The sequence below is a fragment of the Haemaphysalis longicornis genome, unplaced genomic scaffold (genome assembly GCF_048455015.1).
Source record: "Haemaphysalis longicornis isolate Haplotype H1 unplaced genomic scaffold, Haemaphysalis longicornis Haplotype H1 scaffold_8, whole genome shotgun sequence".
NCBI classification, from domain to species: Eukaryota; Metazoa; Arthropoda; class Arachnida; order Ixodida; family Ixodidae; genus Haemaphysalis; species Haemaphysalis longicornis.
The window spans coordinates 169,199,546-169,213,876 of record NW_027526445.1 but is presented as its reverse complement, the minus strand read 5'-3'; the positions used below and the strand labels follow the sequence as shown (position 1 = coordinate 169,213,876).

The 14,331-nt window shown below is 46.1% G+C and overlaps 1 long non-coding RNA gene across 1 annotated transcript; it reads right to left on the bottom strand.

Moving 5' to 3' along the window:
• Positions 1-1,155: 1,155 nt before the first annotated feature.
• On the bottom strand, positions 1,156-5,908 carry LOC144149534 (uncharacterized). Its single transcript, XR_013318329.1, has 3 exons — positions 5,793-5,908; positions 4,402-4,523; positions 1,156-1,277 (listed from the first exon to the last, which is right to left on the bottom strand). It is a non-coding gene; the product is annotated as an uncharacterized LOC144149534 (long non-coding RNA).
• Positions 5,909-14,331: the final 8,423 nt, after the last annotated feature.

The following is a 14,331-nucleotide window of genomic DNA, read 5'->3' as shown; positions in this document are numbered from 1 at the left end:
ACGTGGTTCTGAAAGAAAGAACGACTAGAAATAACAGAGGATTTTAAAAACCGTTGTCACCGTAAGCGCCAAGTATTTATGACCATCGCTCATGACATAGAGCGACCACACTCGTTCCACGTGTTACGATCTCTGAGAACCACCGTAAGTTGCCCAGCACTTTGCCTTATGCCCTTTCCACAGCTAGCAGGTGAACGCTAAGGCACTAGAGGGCCACGGCACATGATATTATGACCACCAGCAGCCTTAACATGTGCAAACTGTATAAGTACATTTCAATAAATGCCAAACTTCTTTGCAGAAACGTATTCCACCTTGCAAATTAGACAAAATTCTGGGCAAATGAACACATCAAAAATTGGCACCTTATATGATTGCGTCACCGAAAACGTCGCAAAGCTGATGGACCTCCGCAGCCACTCTGGCGTAACAACCCCCAAGCTTTTGTCTTCCCACCTCTCACGCTCTTGTCGTCTTCCGCTCCTCTGATGGCAAACAAAATGAAGGTTTCTCTATAGTTTTCTTTCGTATTTGGCAAAGGTCACTTGACATCTTTTCGGTTTTACTCCCACTCCCATTCGCGGCTATTTTTGCCCAGTAGTAGTATCCACTTACAAAAAATAAATCGCGTCTCCTGTATCTCGCCTCTTTTGAACAGTACTTTAAACACATGGTTATCTCTTTTCTTATTGTAAAATCTATACAGTATGCAGTTTTACCTAAAATAGTGCTTGTATTAAAGGCTACGCCCCCATATCTTGCTTTACCTATGCCCTAGGCATCTTCTGTGGACAGTAATCTTGACATGCAGGAGTTTCTTATGGCTTTGCATATTTATGTTTTTCGTTTTCAAGCATTTTATCGCATGTCTTTCGGTCATGTGCTTGAATTCAGTGAAAGACAGAAATACAGACGCATGGACGGAGATAGAGAAAGACGAAGAGACAGAACGACAGACAAACAGACATACCACAGTATACGCGTTTATATGCCCGAATAATGACTACTCTTTTTAAAATGTCTGCTGGCCCGAATTACAGCACTCAATGCTTGCAGGTAGGGTTACAAATGCACGCAGAATTCGAAAGGTTGGGTTACACTAACTCAGCAACCCATTTATGTAACAAGAACATGAGCAAAAAAATGATCTACTTACAATAGCCGGATACAGGTTACTTAGTCGCAAACGCGTTCCTGTTGGCTGCACCGTACAGAAGCCACGAGCCGGCAACTGAGTGGTCGACGTGATGGCGAACACCGTGTAGTAGGCGGGGTCGCTGAAAAAATGTGCGGAAACACCAATGCCGTCAAAAAACACAAATTTTGCCTGCGAGGCAAATCTCTTCGAGGAAGTCCAATAATAATTCAACAGCTACAATAGAAAGTTTGCGCTTATCCCGTTTACTAAGGAAGTCTTGCGTAGGTAGCTTCTTTCAGGCAGCAGCACAACACTAAACAGTGTCCTTTCAACACTAAAACAGTGTCCTTTCAATTAACCGGTGGTTGTTCCGGCTAAGGTGATATAACATACGTCAAAAGGGTCACTCAAACCTATATCCAAGCATTTAAGCATTCCAAGCATTGTCACCTATTTTGATGTTATAAAAGGTAGCAATATGCCAAGGCTCATTTTTTCGGTATTGGCGGTGAGCGCGAATACGGGCGGCGCTGCGCAGCGCGCCTACGTGACGTGGGCTTAGGGAGTCTTGCATTTGTCGCCTGCTTCACTCGGGTTCGCACTCCGCGATGTTTCTTTGCGCTCGATTGACGTCTCATGCTTGTCCACGCTAGATTTTCTTTGCGCGTAACTTTTTATCGCAATAATAGACTTAAACTCGCATACAATAGCTGAAGGCGTGAGTTAAAGTATAGCTTTGGACGACGCTACGGAAGATCCATTGTTGACGTCTCCCCATTCCTTGCGAATCCGGTCCTCGGCGGAGCGCGAAGAGTCGGAGCTATGCGTCAGCTTCGAATTAAGCAATCTTTTGAACGAAGGCAACAGCCACCTGCTAGTAACCGACAACAGGGAAAATACAAGACGAAAACAAAGAACCTCCGAGCTTTCGGGGCTGTCGGTTTAGCCAGAAGGCATTAAGATTGCCGGTAATCATATGTAAGGTACAACCGTTTTTGCAACCTTTTTGAAGGCTCGAAAGTATTGTATGAATTTATGTTGTCCTACAGGAAAGTATACCGACATATACTATGGGCTGGAAAAACTATAGGTTGAGTTTCAAATAACGCACTGTGTGTATAGGCGCGTGCTGGTTTTATACCAGGATTCTAACCGGTATGGACGTTTATTGAGCAAAACGAGTCACGTCTACGGTAAAGATACAGTAACACAATGTTTGCTCAGACCTGAAGGGATATTTCGGTACATTTCCAACAGCCATATCTTCCCAATATTCAGAGATGCGTTTTCGGAAAACTGCACTCAATAGGAGGAGGGGGAGCAGGCGGAGGAGAAGAAAACACTATTTAACAGTGAAATCGAGCTGATGGGGCCGGGTCTTCAGTCCAGGACGAGAGAGTAAGAGTAATTTTGTTCAATTCATAGAACGCCATCCCGAGTAGACCAGGATTTGTTCTTTCCGCCTGGAAGGGTTGGAAAACAGCTGCTTGGAAATATTCATCGGTTTGGATTCTTGTAATATAAGCCCGTGTTCTATTTACTGCGTTTGTTAGCCAGTATATCAAGCTTTCAACATCGAAATCATGTCATAATTGTTCGGGTTGAGAGTCAGTTCGTTATCATAACGATGGTTACAATAGAAATTCGGAGCACAAAAGCCGCCTTCGAGTACTCTGGACAACGTCGTCTGGTGCGCGATTGTGGTGGCGTAGCAAAAACCTTCTTATTGTATTTGCAAGCGAATAAACAACTCACGCTCCGGATATGCACCTTCTTGCACGCAGCCAAAACGAAACCCAATTTGTGAAGAAGGAATGTATGCCATACAGCCTGAAGAAAATATGCACACGATCTTTGTAAGCCTCCCAAACATTCCGAACCTACTAATAAGATGTTTATGACGGTGCAGCAAAAGAATGAGTTGGGCACAGAAAAAAACAACAGTCATCCGATACAAGACAACAACGGAAGAAACAGAAGACAGCCGCTTTATTTCCTGCTGTGCGATGCGGGTATATAGGGCCCGCTGCTTGTTACGTAGCATTACACTATTGAGTCTTCATAAGAGCATTTCAAAAATGCTGTAGGGAAGCCTAAGAATTCCGAATACATATCGAGGAGGTCTGACCGCTGTATCTCGCAAATAGGCTAGAAAGGACTAGTTACAGAAGGTCTTCTGCTCGATATTTTGAAGAAAGGTGTTCTCTCTCTCCCCTCCTGTGTTGCAAACTTATGCGGGATACAGCTTGAAATTATTCAGAAGTGTTATAAGCTGGCAAAAATAACCAGATTACTAGAAACACGCTTTTTAATGCCGTAAAGCACCAAAGTGGGCGATTTCTAGCACAGACGCTGCTGCCCCTCACAAGCGGAGTGTAGCAGACGACAGCGGCACGAGTCCCTAAGCCGACGTCGGAGCCAGGGGGCGCCACTCATTCATCTCACCGCCAATATAAATACAACAAGGTGTGCGAAGACTCATACGAGTTTCCACAACTTCTCCATCTGGGAGCAGCCGTTACACAAATGCTGTTCTATTCTATGTTGCACAGATATCCACGGGAAAAACACCACCGACAAGGAAGGATACACGACTGTCATGCGGATCTTTTGGGGTCTCCTCATACATGCCGCTGCCAACGAAGCAAACATGATGACTCGATTGCAGTTGGCACGTTGTTTTGGGGCGTGTGAGAAACTCCGCGGTGTGGCCTTGTGAAGCCGGAACTTGGCCGGCGCACCACATTGCGTTTTCAGTTCGCGAGCGAGAGAAATGAGATTCTTCAGCGTTTTCCAAGATCACCAAATAAAAGTTACACTATCGTGTTAAAAAAACAATGCTGCAGTAGCTTATCTTGCTTCTTTAACCTGTACCATTGGCTTCACTAGATTCATGCAATATTGACTCGCATGAACCGTGGCGTCACGAATAGTAGTCGAAGAATTTTTTGCTTATATACTTCGCCCTCAGGACCACTGCTATAAGAGAAGTGTTGCGCGCAGCCGTAGGCGACCCCATGCAAGATTTCGTAGCAGCGTAGCAAAAAACTCTTCAATCAAACTTCATTTGCTATTCCCAACGATGCGCTCCTCGCAGAAAAAAACGCTTTCATCAGCACTTCGGCGCACATCTGAAGACATGCGGTCCAAGTATGTCGCGAATACGAGTAGTATGGCGGAAGCAATTTGGTCCACTGCCCTATGCGCTCACTGAAGCGCACGTTGAGACATAACAAAAGGCATGGAGTAATTTGAAAACTCACTTTACAAGTTTCCTGAAAATGTTCTTGAACGTATCAAGACCATTCCCCTCTTTGAATGCATACAAGCCCATTCCGATGAAAAGTTTTCTGTCTTCTCCTTGTTTCTGTAATTTTTTGACGTCCTGAAAAATGATTTTCACTTTATTAGCAAAAATGCGTTTCTTACGGGCTAGAATAAAAACTATTGGATAGCTTGGGCAGCCTTCAAAATATATCAATTAAAAGGTCGATTTGTAAGTCTTATTGCTATTTCTGACACGTTCGATCATACATATGTATCGGAATTTGTGTAAAACAAACGTTTTTATCGTTTCAACAGCACTTCCGAGCTAGAAATTCAAAAAAAGCGAACAATGGCGGTTAATTGACTTCAAATACACTCGAAGCCCCTACATGCCGTCGTTTAGACTTTATATATTGCGACTGCTCACCGCAACCGTCGTGCACTCACAATGGACAAAATCCTAAACACTGAACGGGGCTTTTTAACAGCCGTGTTTTGGACAAGCCCAGCTCAGCTGATTTGCTAAATAATGGCACTCTTCTTTGGGTATATTTGGTTTGGCGTTAAAAATACGAGATCAGAACACGCGGGAAATGCTCCGGACAGACTTGGTTAATTTGTCCCGCAAAAAGCTTTTAGGGGCCTCGAGTGACCAAAAATGTCTGCGGAACCAAGACAACTTCCCCTAAACCGATTCCCCTCCCTACTTCCCCTTCTGGCTACCTCTTGGTCACTGTTCTTTCCTACTAGGAATGGCTGTCTTATGTTTTCTGTGTTGTTTGACTATCTTACGCTGCGGTAATAAGTAGTTTGTGAGTGTTATTGCACTGAAAACCTTCCCCATTTCTTTTTTTTTTCAGTATGCTCCTTTATTTTTTCTTTACCGCCATTTTGTTGTCCGTAATTTCCCTACCAAATACATGTAGAATAAACAGAATTCTAATGCTGGAGTCTCCAAGGGGCGACAAAATAAAATTTCCTGTGAATCCTTGGAAGCAGAAGCTCAGGTTTGACTCCTCGAAACATCCTACCCTATTTCCTTCGCTCCATATTCGCTCGCACAAACACTTGCAAATGTTGGTTTTTCTGGCAAAAAAATTGTGTTCTTATCACTGTGTTTTCGTTGCGAAATCTACATAGGTTAATTTATCAGCTCTTTCCTATGTGGTAACTTTCGATTTGCTATTTTTTCTTGATGTTTCTAGGAGACGGTATGACTACCTTTGGCTGGTATGCTATGTAGTCATCTTTCTACTTCTTCTTTGTCCTTATTATGACTTGAAGTATTGCATAAACAAACATAAAACAGCATCAAGCCTTTTCCTGCCAACCCATATTCAGCGTTCTAAGCAATGCCGTAGGGTTTAATGAATGCCATATTCCTCACCGCCAAGAAACGTTTTGCTCTATCCACCAAGCTTTCAAGTTCGAGGCCCTTGGCGACAATGTTGAGAACGCCATAGTTTCCAATGTTGCGGCCCGTCCCTGCATGCTCGTCGATATCCCCGGCTGGGATCTTATCGATGTTCACGTCCACGTAGCTGCAGCAATGACCAATTGGATAAGACGTCATGCAATGGTTAGAAACGGAGAATCTTTAAATTTGAAGATTTCGGCCACTCGGCCGAACTTTTGCTGGTCATGAGGTACCGAACACAACGAATATCAAGTAGAAATGTTCAATACCTGCTCACAAGAAGAGAAATGTGTTAAACTTATTCAGATATCCGCGGAAATAAATATTTTTTGGTTATTCATTTACTCCAATACTGATGAGCTCCGAATAGTAGAAATACAGGCAAGGTCAGAAACAGGAAAATATTATCTCACATCATAACAAAATCAGGAAGGGAAACTTTCCTTGAACGGAATTTTCATGCGTGAGGGCAATGACACGATATGAACCATGTGTGATCACGTTTAACGTGCGCAATTTTGACTCAATGTTTTTTTTTTGTTTTTAGTCTTGTTTGTTGCGAATCTCCTACCAGATTCTATTTTACAGCGAAACTACTAGGAATCATTCTCTTGTACGTGTTGCGACTGCTGTGTTCGTCACTAAGTTTGTCCCGATCAATCATTGTATACAAACACCAGAAAATTGGCAAATCACAAAAACACTGGGCCCCGAAATGGAAAAAAAGTCATTGCTCGTGGGAAGAAGTTCGCGGCGTATACAAGCTTGTGGCAAATAAGGGACAAAGTTGGATTGATTACAGTCCTTTTGCCTTTTCGTCAATATAGGCACACTTTTTGTGAAATTAGCCCATGGTAATAGAAGGTGTCATCCCAAATGGGCAGATAACCTACTCTGCGTTACCACCTAGCCGCCAAAATATGGCCCAATCCGCACATATCAGTCAGGGGGATGGCCAGTGACGGTGATGAATGATGATAAAATGGGCACCTACCAGCTACACAACACCGCGGCTTGATCAGTTACGTTTCACAATTTTATAGCGCAACAGTAGGCTACTAATCGCCGCTTATATGCTTGTCTGTCTTGTCCGCTCCCACAAGTAAACACAAAAAGTTTTACACGAACTCAGGAAGCGGCTGTTTTATGGGGAGCAGTGCGCCACCCTGTGGGTGTTTCCTGGTGACTGCGAGAAGAGCAGCCACCCATGCAGTTTCCTAGAATAATAACTAGAGGGGAAATTGGCGCTAGTAACGCGAATACCGAGGCGCCGCTCACTCTTCGATAGCAATTAAGGGTAGTTGTGGAACCGGAGTGCGTATGATCGAAACCGGCCTATGGCTGTGCAAATTGTGTTTTTTGACAAAAAACTCTTGTTCCCGGATTCTTTGTTTGCAATCTACATTGAAAACAAGAAAGCTTGTCACAAAAACTAGCGTTGTACGAAATTAAAAGGCGCGTTTAAATAAAAAGCAGGTTCTAAGTCCGAGAGGTTGGCAAAGCAGGTTTGCCATTTGACGCAAACTTCTTAAAAAAGTATTTTAAAAGTCTCCACGCTAGTAATTTTAAATATTAAGAAAAGTTTTGTACTTTTAAAAAAAGAAACTCATTACGTTTGGAGAAGTTATTTTAGCCTGACTTACGGACATTCATCAAGCTACATTCCCATCAGCCACCGGGACTGCTGGTCTACGCCGTAGAAGCAGGCGTTCGCACGAAAGGAGTGCCTATTCCAAGCAACCTTCCTAAGCGTCAAAAATGCATTTATCTGACCAATAAGCAGCGCCGCAACTCGTGATTTGGAAGCAACTACGCCGCATACAGCGCCGTCAATTGTGTTTTCGTGCTCGCTGTACCGGCAAGGAATTGTAGCGCTACCAATTCGCAACCATGGTCATAAAACGTTTTCACTCAGGGCAGCGTCATTGCGCGTGCAGCATTCAGTTAAAGAAGAAAAGCATTTTTCACGCTTCTTCCATCATAGGCAAATACGTTCATGCAAGTCCAAAATGAAAACGAAAGTTGCTGCACGATTCAATCCATAATAACTTCCGCAAGCCATGTAGAGCCAATCCGTATCCAGAACTACCCATCACGCCAATTACCGTGATGATCTCATCACCAGATTCCTCGCTATTTGTTTCTGTATCAAACGGTATGCATCCGCCACCAGAGTTGTTTGCCACCGATCGTATTGGACTACGTATAAGGCGGCTTATTCGTTGTCCTGGCCTCACTTGAAAATTTGTGAGTACGTTTTAACATGTCAGCACTACGCCGCTGAAACGCGCACTCGAGAGCGCGCTGACAATAAAGGAGTAAGCGCAGTCAACGATCGCAAATTCTGTACAGAGGCTGAAGATGCACCGTATCGCGCTTTGCAGTTGTCGAAATGACGGCCTGTTGTACCATGCATGGCCGTTTTTGTTTTTTTGTGTGTAGACGGTTACCCCCTACTTTGCTGCATTGGCGTAGCCAAAACATTTGTTTAGCGAGGGGACGAGGGAGAAGGTATACGCCGCCTGATAAAATCAAAAATAAAAAGAACAAGAACCTGTTCCCAGACAATGTCTCAGTAGTTTTTTCTGTTTTAACAAAGCCAGTGCATTAGATACCTCGTTTTGTGTAATATCTACACAAAAAATTGAGTGGTGATTACGATACTCCCTAATGGGATATTTGGGCGCGGCTGTTTACCTGTCACTTCAATATATCGTGAGGCAAAGAATTTCAGACGGACATATTTGTATGGTTACAGAAAACTTGTATTTGCAGTGGCCGACGGAGCAGATGCATTAGTTGCCTTGCTCATTGTTCAGCACTCACTCGGAGTTCTGGCGTCTGCGGTGCTGGACCTTCGCTCTGGCAGCTCGTTTAGCTGCAGCGGCTGACGACGCGCGCCACCGGTTGCCTAACTCACAGTTCAGCACTCTCTCCTGATAGCTGCAATGCCCTGAGGCAGCATTCACTCCTGGGTTCTCTCCACTGCAGCTATTGTGAGCCCCCCTGCTTCAGCCGCGCGAAGTGCGTCCTCGGAAAGGACCACAAACTGCGTCTTACGCGAACGCCCATCAGGGTTATGTAGACGTCCGCTTCACGTTTTCGCCAAGCCTCATGTAATCGAGCGCCTCGCACGGGTACAGCCAATCGCCCCCTCCTCTGCGCCCCCCCCCCCCCCACCTGCACACTTTAGAAGAAAGGTTTCACAGCGCCAGGGTGAGCCAATCGTCCCTCCAAATTTCCTGTCATCCTCCTGCTTTGCTTTCTTTAACTCTTCAGTTTTGCCATCGTTCTCTCGGCAACGACGACGGCGACGTGGCTTAGCCCATGGCCCGCCGCCAAAGGCCTGCGCCCTAAAAAAAGACTGCGCACCCCCAGTGACGAATTATCAACAGATTGGCACTGTTCTTATCTCAGGCTTTTCATTTTATCTTATATTTTCGGAATGTAAATAGGATGGGCGACAAAATTCTCTGAAAGGGGAGGGGAACGTGCAACGCTCAGAAAATTACGGGGGGTGTTCTGACACTAAAGCGCCCCCCCTCACCCACCCACCCCGCCTACGCCAATGCTTGGCCGTACCTAGAAATTAGCTTTCACCGTAGCCCGTTCCTAACCGAGGTTGCTGCTGTAGAGGGGAACCGTTGACTTTTTATGCTCTTGACGGCAGTTACTTTGAAGGGAACTGATTCTCGCTATGTATAATGGCACGTCGGTTAATATCCGCACATTTAAAAGCTGCAACGGATCGCCCTTCGTCTTGAAAACCAAAACAATTCCGGTTCAGAATTACCACCCATCAGCTTCAGCAATCTGAGTCCCACAAGCACTTAATAGTCGAATAATCTCCAAACATCAGACGCTTGTTTGCTCGGGATGTTTCTGAATGAGCGTCTTCTGCTTGCTTTGATTGTAATTGTGCGATGCTCCGTACGAAGCAGCATGCAGGTAACGCAGAAACCTCAGGGAGGGATAAACATCGACCATGCTGAAGCTTATTTTGTTAGCATGTTTCCTGCATGAATATATTGTGCTCGCATGCATTAGCTTTTAGTGCACTTAACCAAAGCGCAATGACGCTCTAACGAATAGCTTCAGCAAATCACTAATTACAACCATGGCACACCGACCTGCAAGCTACGTGTAAAAAAATGCCTAAAAAATCTGAGTGCAGCAGTCGACAGCTGAAACCACGGCAAAATATGGCCCCTAAGTCCCTGATTTGGATGCGAACAACGGACGGCAAGGTGCATTCAAGCCCGCTTTGTAGCGTGTGCAAACCTGGCGTATACTTAGTTATGGCTCACCTTGAGCGCACTCTCTAGGGCCCTGCAGAGCTGTGAGGGGCTGGCACGTCCAGCTAAAACATACTCATGATTTTTCAAAACATATTAGGTGCATGAATTCACAGCAGCCTGCCGAGACAAACGCCACTTGCGAAATGAAGCAGGGGTGGTGGATGCTGTTCCCGCAGTTGTTCCCGCAATAGCCGGCATGGTGGCGCACCGATCGCTGGGAAACGGCCGCGCCCGAATAGGGCTGCAAAAATTTTCGTAAATACTTGTTGGCCAAATTTGGCACTTTGACTGCATGCTCAGGGCACGTCAGAAATCGCTGTTTTGTTTTCGCGTGGGCAGCCTATGCACACGTTTTTGGAAATATCACATTTAAAACATCCGCAGCATATCTGAAAGCTGGCGCTCGTCCCCCTCCTTCTGTCCGCCGAATTTGTCACACTTGTTGCCATGTCGAAGTTGTTTCACCAACTAGCCCATATATTTCCGCTGGAAATCAGAGTTGGAAGTCCATTGGACGTTCCTAGAATAACATATTCCTTAGCACCGGAACATGCCACGGATGATCGTAGTGCGTCCTCCAACTTTCTTTGAATGTCCATCACACCACGCCCCACGAATGTTTGGTGGACGCCGTTAGTTCAATAAGACATATACAGACGCATTTAAAACAACCAGCGTACAACTATTCATACATGCCAACCACAAGCTGAAGAATTCGCAGTCCAGCCAGTGCAGTGTTTGTAGCAAGTTCTACTGCCAAGCAGTATACCTCCAACCAGACAAGAAAATTTTAATGTTCATGTCAGCTGGAAACTCCCAGGCTGCTACTCGCAACTGGCTACACCCAGGCCACACAAAGCACTGGCACCGCCAGGGATCGAATCTGAGTCCGAATGGAGAAGCGGAGCGACAGCCCGTCCTCTTGCCGACAAAGCTACATCCACAGGAGCACACGGGGAGACAGACGGTGGTTTGTATTCAGTGTCTTGGAAGGGGGAGGGAGTTTTTGGATGCTACACATTCCACATGAGTGAGCGGGAAGCAGTGAGAGAGATGACGCCTCAGCTGCGCGTACCGCCCTCCTCATCACCCTTCCAAAGAAGCTCCTCTCCGCTTTCTTTCACCCGGCGCTGCTGTGTTCGGGACGGCGCCCCGGCGCATCACAGGTAACAACTGACAGAGTCTCTGGTTCCAGTCTTTGTAGAGCCATGTGTGGGAATTCCAGCCACGCTGCATGAGTAATAGTTGTGCGCGACGTTTGCCGTTTCCCAGTGCAACTACCCTCAGCATGGATTGGTGCCAATTTTTGTCATTGCTATGTTTAGCCTATTCTATGCTTATGAATAACGAATGGACATTTTGCATTTCAGAGGACGCAGCGATGGCGTAGAGGTAGAACACCCGCCTCGTGTGCAGAAGGACCGTGGTTCGAATCCCGGTGCCGGACAATTTCCACAGGATTAAAAAAAATCCGCGTATTGATGGAATTGCACAAAGGGGCTTGGGGTGCGGCCTTTGGGGTGCGGCGTTGGGGTGCGGCGACCGTTGCCGGTAATGCACTCCCTCACCAGAGCAGGATTGGCCACCCTGGTGTAGTAACGGCCACAACCTCCGATGAATACGCCACGGCCCTCAGTCCCCAGCGGCTGCGAAGCAACTGACCACGGCGGCGGTCAGACCTGTGACGCAGCAGAAGGTGCTAAGAATCCCTGGATCCGAACAGGCCGCCAATGGAATCTGAACCTGGCAACGTTTAACGCGCGAACCTTATCTAGCGAAGCAAGTCTCGAGGTGTTGTTCGAAGAATTAGAGGGCATTAAATGGGATGCAATAGGGCTTAGCGAGGTTAGGAGGGCAGGCGAAGCCCTTAGGGTGCTGAAAAATGGACACGTCCTGTGTTACTGTGGTCTAGAGGACAGAAGAGAACTGGAAGTGGGATCTCTAGTCAATAAAAGCGTAGCTGGCAACATAGACGAATATTATAGCATTAACGAAAGGGCAGCAGGTATTGTAATTAGGCTCAATAAGAGGTACAAGCTCAAGGTGGTGCAGGGCTACGCGCCCACATCCAGCCACGACGACCAAGTAGTGGGACGCTTTTATGAAGATGTGGAATCGGCAATGGCTAAAGCAAAAACACAGTATACCGTAGTTATGGGGGACTTCAATGCTAAAGTAGGCAAGAATCAGGCTGGAGACAATGCTGTTGGGAACTATGGTCTGGGCTGTAGAAATAGCAGGGGGGACCTACTAGTTGAGCTTGCAGAATGGAATAACCTACGCATAATGAATACCTTCTTCTGTAAACTGGAGAGTCGGAAGTGGACCTGGAGGAGCCCGAATGGGGAGCACAAAAATGAAATAGACTTCATATTATGCGATAACCCTGGCGTCGTGCAGGATGTGGAAGTGCTCGGAAGGGTAAGGTGCAGTGACCACCGTATGGTAAGATCTCGAATTAGGCTAGATTTGAGGAGGGACCGCAACAAGCTAGTACGAAAGAAGCCGATAAATGAGCTAACAGTAAGACGTAAAGCAGAAGAATTCAGGATCGCGCTGCAGAACCGATATTCCGCTCTTAACGAGAAAGCCGTGCTTACGACACAGAAAGCCAGCGACAACCTTACACGCATTATCACGGAGTGTGCAGTAGTAGTCGGGGGCACTATGGCTAGACAGGATACTGGTAAACGTAAACAGGAGACGAAATATCTAATCAGGAAACGGCAAACCATGACAATCTCTACCGCAGCTGACAGAATAGAACTAACAGAGCTCTCGAAGCCAATAAGCGTAAGACAGCTGACATACGGAAGAAAAATATGGAGAGGATCGAATACGCTGTAAAGAACGGAGGTAGCCTGAAAGCAGTGAAGAGACGCCTTGGCGTGGGGAAAAATCAGATGTATGAACTTAAGGATAAGCAAGGCAATGTAATCACAAATAGAGATAAAATAGTCACAGTGGCCGAGGAGTTCTATAGGGATCTGCACAGTAGCTGGGACATCCAGGATAATGCCCAACGAGACAGTAGTTCCGAGGAGATAGACATTCCACCAGTAACGACCGAAGAAGTAAGGAAGGCCTTGAAAGAAATGAAAGGGGCCAAAGCACCTGGTGAGGATCAAATAACAGCAGACCTCTTGAAGGATGGCGGAGAAATTGTACTTGAAAAACTGGCAAACCTGTATACGCAATGCCTAATGACCGCAATGGGACCGGAATCTTGGTAGAATGTGAACATCATCCTAATCCATAAGCAAGGGGACATGAAGGACTTGAAAAATTACAGGCCGATCAGCTTACTGTCAGTCGTCTACAAGGTATTTACCAACGTAATCGCTAACCGAATTTGACTGACTGATTGTAGAGTTTAACGCGCCGACGCAACGTAGGCGATGAGGCGCGCCGTAGTGGAGGGCTCCGGATTAATTTTGACCACCTGGGGATCTTTAACGTGCGCCGAAATCTCGTACACACGGGCGTTTTCGCTTTTCGCCTCTATCAGAAAAGCGGCCGCCGCGGCCGGGAATCGAACCCGCGACCTCGTGCTCTGCAGCGCAACGCCTTAGCTAGCCACTGAGCCACCGCGGCGGGTGAACCGAATTTCTGCAACCTTAGATTTCAGTCAACCTAAAGAACAAGCAGGGTCCCATAAAGGTTATTCAACAATGGACCATATTCACACGATCAATCAGGTGATAGAGAATTGCGCTGAGTATACTAAACCCCTATATATAGCCTTCATAGATTATGAGAAAGCATTTGACTCCGTCGAAACCCTAGCAGTCATTCAGGCATTACGGAACCAGGGGGTAGATGAGCATTATGTAAGAATACTAAAGGATATCTACAATGGGTCTACAGCTATCATCATCCTCCATAGGGAGAGCAGTAGAATACCTATAAGGAATGGTGTCAGACAAGGAGACACAATCTCTCCAATGTTATTCTCAGCATGTTTACAAGAAGTATTCAGAACATTAGATTGGGAACAGGTGGCAGTAAGGGTTAATGGAGAATACCTCAGTAACCTCAGATTTGCTGATGACGTTGCCTTGCTAAGTAACTCGGGGGACGAATTGCAAAGCATGCTTTCCGCACTTGGCGAACAGAGTAGAACCGTGGGCCTGAAAATTAATATGCAGAAAACTAAAGTAATGATCAATAACCTCGGGACAGCACAGCGGTTTGAGATTGGTGGCGAGGCA